Source organism: Nicotiana attenuata, chromosome 9, assembly GCF_001879085.1.
Source record: "Nicotiana attenuata strain UT chromosome 9, NIATTr2, whole genome shotgun sequence".
Taxonomy (NCBI): Eukaryota; Viridiplantae; Streptophyta; class Magnoliopsida; order Solanales; family Solanaceae; genus Nicotiana; species Nicotiana attenuata.
The window spans coordinates 28,233,087-28,244,139 of NC_031997.1; the positions used below are offsets into that span (position 1 = coordinate 28,233,087).

The 11,053-nt window shown below is 38.8% G+C and overlaps 1 long non-coding RNA gene across 3 annotated transcripts; it reads left to right on the plus strand.

Moving 5' to 3' along the window:
* Window positions 8,845-10,098, plus strand: LOC109232772. Of its 3 annotated transcripts, none has more exons than XR_002068989.1 (4): window positions 8,845-8,994; window positions 9,078-9,137; window positions 9,419-9,565; window positions 9,690-10,098. It is a non-coding gene; the product is annotated as an uncharacterized LOC109232772 (long non-coding RNA). The 3 variants fall into 3 exon arrangements; XR_002068988.1 differs by having other exon boundaries at window positions 9,438-9,565; XR_002068990.1 differs by having other exon boundaries at window positions 8,846-8,994; window positions 9,488-9,565.

Genomic DNA, 11,053 nt, shown 5'->3' on the forward strand with positions numbered 1-11,053 from the left:
TGCACATAAAGAGATATAAATTCACAAAAATAGTGTGAAATGGTAAAAGCCTAGAAAATCCCCTGCAGAGTCGCCATGCTGTCGCGCCCCCTTTTTCTCACGAAATCGGGTTTATGATATTTGGAGGGACAACTCATTCCTTTTGGGAACTGGGTTTGCAATTGAAGAGTCGCCACCTAATGATTGGGGTGCATTAGGACACCAAAAGAAGTTTGATTTGAATAACCAGAGATAGGGTAAGGGCTTGAAATTTTTCTAAGGGGAAGGTGTTAGGCACCCTTCAGAATCCACTAGTGTGGTTCCCGGCCAAACAATTATTGTGAATTGAGGTACAATTAACATATAAACAAATAAGGCTCAAATAAGAGGGGATTTCAACACATAATGGTTTGAAAGTAAGCAGAGTTTGAAAGGACCATTTAGAAAGACTAAATTTCAAATAAAGAGTTAAAATGCTAAAGAAAAGAAATAAAGAATAAAGGGAGGGGGGGTCCTAGGTTTATTAATAATATGGATCATGCCACACAATGTTCGGTAATCACTCCTCAATAAGGGGCTACACGTGACATTATCACGTGGTCATCATATTCATATCAACCCATCTCACCCCGTTAAGGTATTTAAAGTGCGGATTGGTATCGATTACTTAATGCATGCTATTACCCGTCCCGTTCCTATCAGTCCCGGAGGCACTTAGGACCACTAATCCTAAAGGGAGGGGTATTAGGCTTATTTGGGGTTTCAAAAGGTAAAATTCTAAGGCGACATACAAAACACATACTGCATATTTGGGGAGACATATAAACATATAAGGCTCAATTATACCTCCTTGCACAGAAAAACACATAATAGCATGTCTTGCACGTACTGCTTAGGTCTGATTTGAATTAAATATGAGGGAGTTTAAAAGCTGGGGCAGATTGATTTATTACATAATTCAGATAAGAAGCCCAAAATCATGACTGCTTGCTGGTTGCAATAATTAACAGAAGCGGACACATTTTTTTATTATTACTCTAAGGTTTGCCTAAGTGCTCAGACGGGATCCTATAGACATGCTTTCTACTGAATTTAGAAGGTTATAAGACAATAAAACTTGAAAACGAATTGTTTGAGATCCTATAGGCATGCTTGCTAAACTTCAATTAAGCGAGGGACTTAGATTATCAAAAGAGATGCAGAATTAAACAAATTGATTATAGGTTCTGCAGGTTATAGTATATATTATTACTGATTTTACGTCTATCATTGGATGAAGCGAATCAGATTCATTTAGAAACTCCTATAGGCATGTTTTCTACACGTTGCTGATTTAGACACTTATGAATGCAGATACTTGTTTTAAATCTTATAAACATGGTATCTAAATGCAGAACTTGAACCTTATAGACATGGTTTCTAGGTGCAGGACTTGTTTTAAACCTTATAAACATGGTATCTAAATGCAGTTTGAATTATGCAGAATGACGTTAGAACAATCCTATAGGCATGAATTCTAGGTGAAGTTAAATATGCGGAATTATAACAGTCCTATAGGCATGGTTTCTACATGTAGTTTGAATTATGCAGAATGACGTTGAAACAATCTTATAGGCATGATTTCTAGGTGAAATTGAATATGCGGAATTATAATAGTCCTATAGGAATGGTTTCTACATGTAGTTGAATATGCAGAATTAGAACGATCCTATAGGCATGATTTCTACCCTTTGCATGCATAGTTACCCCAACCCTGTTTCACTAGCCAAGCCCAAGTATTCTTTAAAAATTATTACAAACCAGAGTAACAAATACATCCGAAAATATAAAGAAAATAACTACAACCATAAAAGGCCTGATTCTTGACTTCCTGCCTGAATTACGAGATAGACCAACTCAAGGACCACTGATCCAAAGCCTTTCTCCAATTTGAGTGTATCAGAGTTCCCTAAGAGCCTCAATGGGACTCCGAGCAGTGCTCACACCCAAATTGTATTACATAATAGGGACAAGTGCAGTGTCGAATTGCCAGCCCTCAAGTGTCCAAGTTCAGAGGGAGCTCAATGTGTCCCAAGGCAAGGCTCACAAGAGGGGGGCAGAACTTAAGTCTAAGAGAGAGTGCAAGTGAAGAAAAGGAGTTCTGAGGGAATAAAGGAGAGGGAAACAACCACAAACAAGTTGATAATTTCATACAAAGGGATTCAGGGGGGTTAGGAAATTACAAAGAGCCTATGCTTAGGCAAGGGTAAGCTTTTGGCGTGCACAACAATAGAATATGCTGGCATGCCTATAAGCCCACCAGAACATACAATAGCAGAGAAACATAGAGGTTAGGATCCCAGGGAACAAGCTTGACTCATGGGCAGTAATATGCAATACTGTCATGCCTCAAACAAACCATAAGCATTGAACACATTGGGGGGGGGGGGGGGGGGGTTTAGGATACATAATAAATTCAGAAGAGGCATAAGGAAATTATAGCATGCTAGAATAAGTACTGAACTAAGCGGTAGGCAAGCAAGAAAGCATTAAGTAAACACATTATTGTGATGGTGGAATCTTAATCAGAACATACCGGTTCAAAGAAGCAAAATACAGTAAAAGCAGGTAACAAGACTTTGAAGGCAGGCCACAACAGAAGTAGTAAAGCAGGAGAGATTGTTTTGAGTGAAGTGATTTTTGAACTCAGAGTGTTCGTGTGTGTCAATGAAAAAGCCAGGGTATTTATAGTTTGAAAACAGGTAGAAAATAAGGCAAGAAAATAATTATGGAACTATGTACCAATTAAAATTAAATCAGTATAAGACTTCCTTTAATTAAGGAGTTAAAATCAAACGGTAATGTACAGAAATCATTTAAGGAAAGAATCAAGTAGAACACCATGTATAGAATAGACCATAGGGGTAAGTACATAGGAGTTTAAGTAAGAAAACAACTATTGCAGAATCAGTAAAATATACTCGGCTAACTAAATAAGGTAAGAAAACAAAGTTAAGTTGCAAAAATATGGAGATAATAAAAAATCAGTATATAGCAAATCAAGGAGTCAAGGATTTCAAAATTACTGACTTAAGGAGAGTAACATGGGTTCCTATGAATAAACCAAGTTAAAGACAACAGAATCGAAAGTCTGAAGTTTTCAAATCAATGCAAGAAATAGGGAAATCAGTAAAAATAAGCTAAGAATCAATTACACGAGTGCAATCAGAATTACACAAGGAGGTTTGAAATCAGTCTAAAATGAAAGGTCATTTTAGAGGGAAATTTAACATATAAAAGAGTGCATAAACTTTAGGCATGTGAGGCTGAACAACATCATGCAATAGCAAACACAAAGTCAGTAGCTGATGAACATGGTAGTCACATAGGTCGATTTCAGTAACTTAGTAATAGAGAAAAGGGAGCATCAAACAGCATGCAAAGAGGTCAAGTGAAAAGACCTTATAGAAGAGTTTTGCAGGAAGTCAAAATCACATAAAGAAACAAAAGATTTTGAAATACAGTCGAGCAACAGATGAAGCAACTTCAGAAACTCGAATAGGTCCAAAGCAAATTAGGGTTTTGAAACCAATTGAATTCAGAGCATGACGAACAAGTAAAACACATAGCGAATAATCTCAGAACTCGAATGAACCCCAAATTTTAGGGTTTTCACCATCAATCGAGTATAGAGATGTAAGACAAGTAAATCAGACAGAATACTAACAAAATAAATTCAGAAAATCCCAAAAAGGAACTAAAACTTTTAACGTGCACACTTCAGTAGAAGAACAACATAAAGAAACACAGTAGAAGAAGAACATACAAAAACACAGTAGAAGAACCTCATAAAGAACACAGTAGAAGAACAACATGAAGAAACACAGTAGAACATGCTAAAAATCAGAAAAGCTTCGAAATAATTGAACAAAAATCCTAAATCGGAAACGATAAAGGTTCTGAAGGTAAAGTTTTGAAAGAAATCTTGAGAAAACGTTCAGAAGCTTATAATAAACACAGATCTAAAAGAATCGGAAGAACCTCAAAGTTTAGGGTTTCAGAAGAAAACCAAATGGTGAGAAAGGCTTGGAAGGACTTTGGTCTAAGCAGGAAAATCCAAGAGTCAGGCTTGAATAGCCATGGCTGGCCGGAGCAAGGTCGGAGATGACCGAAAACAACCATAGAACTGGATCGACCAAAGTCTGGGCCAAGCTTCTTTAAGGTCTGGCCCTGGAAATCATAGAACTCGAACACATAGAGGCCAACAGAGGCGGAAATAGGCTTTCCATGGCTTTGGAAGCCATGGATTTGGGATCTTTTCAGGTGGGGATTGAAGGCGGCGACTAGGGTTTGAGAGAGAGTTTGAGAGAGAACTGGGAGAGGGGGGGTTCAAAGGCGTCTACAAGCGAGAAATGATTAAGTTTAGGGGGTAATTGGGAATTAAAAAGGAAAGGGCTGATGTGAGCCATTGATCTAGGTGATCAACGGCTGGAATTAAAAGGGAATCCGGGCGGGTTATTTAATTGGGTCGTGGGCCGGGTAGATTAGGATTTGGGCTAGGTAATTGGGTTAAAAAATTGGGTCCAACTGGGGTTCAAATAAGGCTAAAATTGAAATGAACGGGGCTAACATTTAAATAGCCATTTTTCCCTTTTTTATTTTACAAGAAATAGTATAATAATTTCTGAAAATAAATTAAAGGTACTATATTGTAAGAAGTGATTATCGGGCATTGTAATGATGTGATCCTATAGGCTAACCAACCTAGGGCACCCCTTTACATTCACAAATATGCTTAGATTATACTTCTTTTTTTCAAATCTAGCTTCTCATTAACTGTTTTTTTTCAAACATTTGTGTATTTAAACTTAAATCCCCTACTATTTTAGCCATACTTGTGTATTTGCTAATTGTACAAAACCACAAAAACTGTTTGGACGGGAACCACACTAGTGGATCCTGAGGGATGCCTAACACCTTCCCCTTAGGATAATTTCAAGCCCTTACCCTATCTTTGGTTGCCAAACGTAGTTATAAATGAACCCTATAGGTGCCATAATACACCTTAAATCGTTAGGTGGCGACTCTTTAAAAATGCAAACCTCTTTCCCAAAAGAAACGATTTGTCTCAACCAAAATGTCATGAACCCGATTTCGCGAGAAAAAGGGGGGCTCGATAGACCTAAGTTCTCCCTCCGTGAACTGTCGTGACGGTACCTAGTCACTACGACTAGATAAGCCTAACAATTTGCGGAAAAAGGAAAAACAAAATACGAAACTAGCAAAACACGAGTAACATAATAGATAAGTTTAAAATTTGTCGTTCGACATATACAATTTCACTCTCTCAAACTGAACACATGGCACTCCCAAAACCCGAATCTCATGAAATCACAAGCTATGGAAAACTACATAGTGTTCTAACTCCGGAATGTCTAATCAAAGTAGATACAGGAAGTCTAAAGCTAAAGGGAAGATTAGAGAGGGACTCCTGGATCTGCGGAGGCGGCAGATATACCTTGAAGTCTCTGATATCGACTACCGCACTGCTAGAAAGGCTGAGCAGCAGAACCTAGATCTGCACACAAAAAACATGTGCAAGAAAGGGCATGAGTACACCACAGCAATACCCATTAAATGCCAAACCTAACCTCGGTCGAGTAGTGACGAGGAAGGTTAGGGCCCTACTGGCTTTTATATATATATATATATATATATATATATATATATATATATATATATATATATATATATAACCAGTAGGGCCCTATGATTAAAGTGCTAACAGTCGATAAAGAATAAAAGCACGGAAAGAAAATAACTCAGTACACAAAAATAGCAACATAGGGATCTACTAGGATATCGTTTCGTAGTCCCAAACGTAAATGAGCAGGGTAATCTACCGAAATACCGACCCATAGTCCCAAAGTAAATATCCAGTACAGGGGAATCTATTGGGTGCTATCCCGTAGTTTCAAATATAAATGTGCAGGGGATCTACTGGAATACCGATTCGTAGTCCCAAAGTAAATATCCAGTACAGGGAAATCTACCGAGTGTTGTCCCGTAGTTCCAAATATAAATGTGCAAGGGGATCCACCGGAATACCGATCGGTAGTCCCAAAGCTAACACGCAACAGTCTCAAGAAAGAATCTACAGTTCTATTAGAGAATAAATAGGAATTCTACTCTAAATATGCTGCACAGAATACAGGTAAGCAGTTAAAGTAGGTAAGACAATTAAATCACATAGGCATGCTTTTCCTAAACTAAGCAAGAGGCTTCACGTACAAGTATTGCTCAGTTACAAGAAAACATAGATATTTGCTTAATGAATACGGGGTTTTTCAACAATTATCACGTGTACGCACTCGTCACCTTACGTACGCGACATTCATATAGCAACAGTACCAAATTCTAAGGGGAGTTCCCCCACACAAGGTTAGGCAAGACACTTACGTTGAACTAGCTCAATCAACTTGAAATCATGTTCTTGTCACGGGTACTCGACTCCAAATGATGCAAATCTATTCAAATTAATTGCATAATGTAAGTATAACTTCAAGTAGCTAATTCAACCAATAAATTCGAAGCTAACACACGAAATTAAGAAAATCGCCCAAAAAGTCCCCCGGGCCCACATCTCAAAATCGGATAAAATTCACAAAACTAGAATCCTTACACTCTCACGAGTTCATGCATACCAAATACATCAAAATCCTACCACAAACGACCCCTCAAATCTCTAAATCAAAGTCTCTAATTTCAAACCCTAAACCCCTATTGAACCACTAATTTCCATATATTCCTTGTATAATCACTAAAATATCACCATAGAAACGAGTTTTGGTCCAAAAATCTTATCTCCACGAAGTTCCCTTGAATTTCCTCTTCAAAATCTCCCAAAAAGCTCCCAATCCGACTTAATAATTGTGAAATAGAGCTGAAAATCGCGAAGGAAACCTTATGTAGGTTCTGGCCCAGGGATTCCGCACCTGTGGCCAAATAGCACTTCAGCGGACCGCATCTGCGATCAAGACAACCGCATCTGCAGTTTTTCATTAACTTCTTCAGGGCCGCATCTGCGTTGAGGAACCGCACCCACGGTCCCGCAGATGCGCCTAAATCACTGCATCTGCGGCCAAGTCCCAGCTGAACCAAATACGCTTCTGCGACCTCTTCTCCGTATCTGCGGCGTCGCACTTGCAATCCCCAATCCGCAGGTGCGGAAATATCAGAAGCAGAAAAATCTACACCACAACTCCAAAACTCAACTCTCCGTCAACCATCCAAATCCATCCCAAGGCCCTCGAGACCTCAACCAAACACGCCAACAAGTCACATAACACTATTCAAACTTGTACCAACCCTCAGAACACTCAAAACAATGCCAGAACACCAAATCACCCTTGGATTCAAGCCTAAGAATTTCAAAACCTCCAAATTCCGCTTTCGATCAAAAAGTCTATCAAACCTCGTCTGAATGACTTGAAATTTTGCACACACGTCCCAAAATCACTCAACGGAGCTAACAGAATCGACGGAATTCCATTCCGAGGTTGTCTTCACACTGCTCCGACTATGCTCCAAATTCTAAAGCTTAAGCTCTCATTTAGGTACTAAGTGTCCCTAAACACTCGGAAACTCAAGACGAATCCTCTCGACAATCCACAATGGCATAAACGAACACAGGGAATGCAGTTAATAGGGGATCGGGGCGTTAGTTCTTAAAATGACCGGCTGGGTCGTTACAGCCAAACTGTTTACCTTAAAATTCGAGTAACAATTAAACTTATATTGTGGTTTTAAGGATATGAGATTCAATTCAATACCAATTGATAAACAAGGAATTAAATAGATAAATTAGGAGATAGGATAGATCAAACCAGTATGCGAGTGGAGTCTCGACCTCGATTCAAGACGGTCTCGAGATGGATCAATAATAAAAACAATAAAGAAATGAAACAACAATGATGAACAATAATGAACGATAAGGAAGATAAAAAGAGCAGTAGATGTGTGTATTCTTGTTAGTGAATCATCATCTTTACAAATGAATGGGATTCCTCCTTATAAGGTACACTTTTAATCATAGTATGAAATCATATTGACAATTGATTGACCAACGAAGATCAATCCATTCCGAAATTCACGCCACGATCTTCGATCTGTCGCGGATATCTCGCTCTTTCCGTTACTGAACTATACCAGCGTCATTTCGAAGTATGCCCTTTTCTGACCTCGATTAGTGTTGTCGACCTCGATCTTAGAAAGCAACTTCGATCCCGGACCCGACGTCCTGGCTTTTCGAAATGATATCTAATTTTCGATCAAATAATGAAAGTAGCCCCAATTTTCACCATATACCATCAGGAAATGCACTGGAGTTAGTATGAGTTATTATAATTCAAATACATGGCATTTTGGTTTGTTATTCGTGCTTTATATTTCTTAACATCAGCTGTCACAAAGTTGCAAATGCTTTGCAGATATTTATAGGCCCTTATACAATAAATTGTTCAGCAGTGAATGAAATATACTGTGCGGAAATAATAATTATTACGGACAAATAGTTTCAAGTATTGGATAGTTTTCTTTCTGAGCAACTACTCTCTTGGGGAAATTTTCGTCTTCTCGAGTAAAGGTGTCCCTTTTCTTTACCTTTATGATGGGTTTATGTCGAATATCCTTTATCCAAAAATCCATTGAACCAATCACACCCTTATGCATATTCTATGGCTAGCATTAGGTCCGTTAGATGTAGTGCTGCACCCATCCCAATCAAATCGTTGGTACGGTGCTGTCCGTGAGGTCTATTGGGCCATGAGCTTGGGCTATGACGCTAAGTTAACAATATAATCATTAAACTGAAAATGTTGCCTATTATTGCAATTCGTTTTTATTATTTGCTATAATGTAAAGATATATCACTCACTGCATCTAACTTGAATTGATAGTATTAATCCTCTTGATTCGTACATATGGTTCGAATTATACGGCTCACCATCTGATCGAGACGTTAACCTTCTCGGTAGTGTATGCTGTTTTCTTCTCTGTTCTCACATTACATGACTTACTTTTAACCTATTGAGTTTGACAACTTTTGCTCCTAATGGCAGGTTATCCAGGCATGGTATGTCATCGGCTGATTAGGCGCATTTAACTCATCTAATTTGCAGGTGAACACCTATTATTTCTTTGTCCTGCCGTTTTTTAGTGTTGTCATTCCCATCACTCTGCTTCCTTAGCAAGTAACCAATCATTAAGTGGAGTAGTTACAATCATCGTCCTTTAAGTTTTTAATACCTTAAAGCAAGATGGTATTAGGTCAGGTTGTAAATGAATGAAGTTATTAGTTCTATTCTAGACTTGATTATTTTAGTTCATTCATCCCTTTTTTTCTTTGCTGAAATTTTTTATTGTAAAGAATTGAAATCCCCCTTTAACATGATTGGGTAAGGTTCATATTTGTGTTAAAGGAATGCAGCTGGGGGTTCATCGTTGGAGTTTGATCCTCTTTATGATGCAGCGAAGGCTCCAAGGTGATGCCTTCATCGTTCCATGACGTAAGTAATGTTGAATTCCAGGACAATTGGTGCAGAGTTTGGTATGCCTTTCTTTGCACCTTTTTCATTTAAATTTACAAATATTTCGTTAAAGATTCCTTGTAATGCTTCTTTTCTTTAGTGTGGAAAAACTTGCTTATTTCAACTTGGTCATGTGTATAATAGGGTGGATCTTGGTGTATACGGTTAAAATCGGGCTTGCCCGATTTTGCTATTTAATCGAGATCGGGAAATCACATCGAGGGTCAGCCTCGCAAAGGATCGGGCTATAACACGAAGACGAGGTGTCGAGTTCAAGAATCGAGATGTTCGTCGAGGCCGAGGCTAGCAATCGAGACTAGGTATGACCAACTTCGAGTAAAGTGCAATAACGGAAAGGCGAGATATCCGTAACCGGTAGAAGATCACGGCAGAAATCCCGGAATAGATCAAATCAAGGGCGGTTATTTGTACCAATCATGGGATTTACTTCCATAAAAGAATAATTGTACCATAATTAAGATTCTTCTAGTATATAAAGGGGAGTTCCCATCATTTGTGAAGGACCTACATTCACGAATATCAAAGCAATATAATATTTCTCAGCTTACTTGCTTGTTCATCAGCATATTGTGCCTTTAACTATTCTTGTATAACTAGCTCGAGGGCTATATCCAAACGCTGGTTTGGTTCATATCATTGTCAATTTGCATCATTTATCTTTATGTTTATCAATTGGTATTAGGTGAAATCACATATCCTTAAAACCACGTTATAAGTTTAATTGTTATCCAAATTTTAGGGTAAACAGTTTGGCGCACATCGTGGGGCTAAGATAATAGTGATTGCTTAATATTTTAACCTTCATAACACACATTGCTTTTACGCTTGTTCTCGTGAGTATTTTTGATTTCAGGAATCAACATGTCGAACTCTCAGGCAGCAACCACCCACACTGATATCGGCCTTGGTCTTCATGGAGAAAACGAACACGTAGCCGCCCCGGGAAACGGAGTGCCTCCAATCAATCCCGACGCATCATAGGCCGTAAATTCGGTTGATGTCAGTTCTCGTGTCGCCGTTCATGGATATTTAGGCACCGACCAAAAAAATAGTGTCCGCAGAGACGCTCGAGCAGCCGATCAGAACGCACAAAATGGTGAAGAAGGTGGAATTAGCCTTCGAATGATATTTGACATGCTACAAACTCAGTAGGCCGCGATAGCGCAATTCCAAAATCAGAATCGAGCCCCGAGAAGAATCGAACTCGATACGTCACAGGAAGTTGTTCATAAGGTCAAGCCCGTACAGGAGAAATTGAACGATAATGGATAGGGAACTGATCCCGTCACCATGAAGATGCGCGAGGAGCTCACTAAACGGATTGAATCGGGAGAAAAGAAGATCAAGGATAATGATAAAAAGGTACAGACGTACAACTCTCTGGTTGATCAAATACCGAGGGCACCCCCGAATCTGAAGGGTTTGGATTCGAAAAAGTTCATTCAAAAGCCTTTCCCACTAAGTGTGGCTCTGAAGCCCATTTCGAA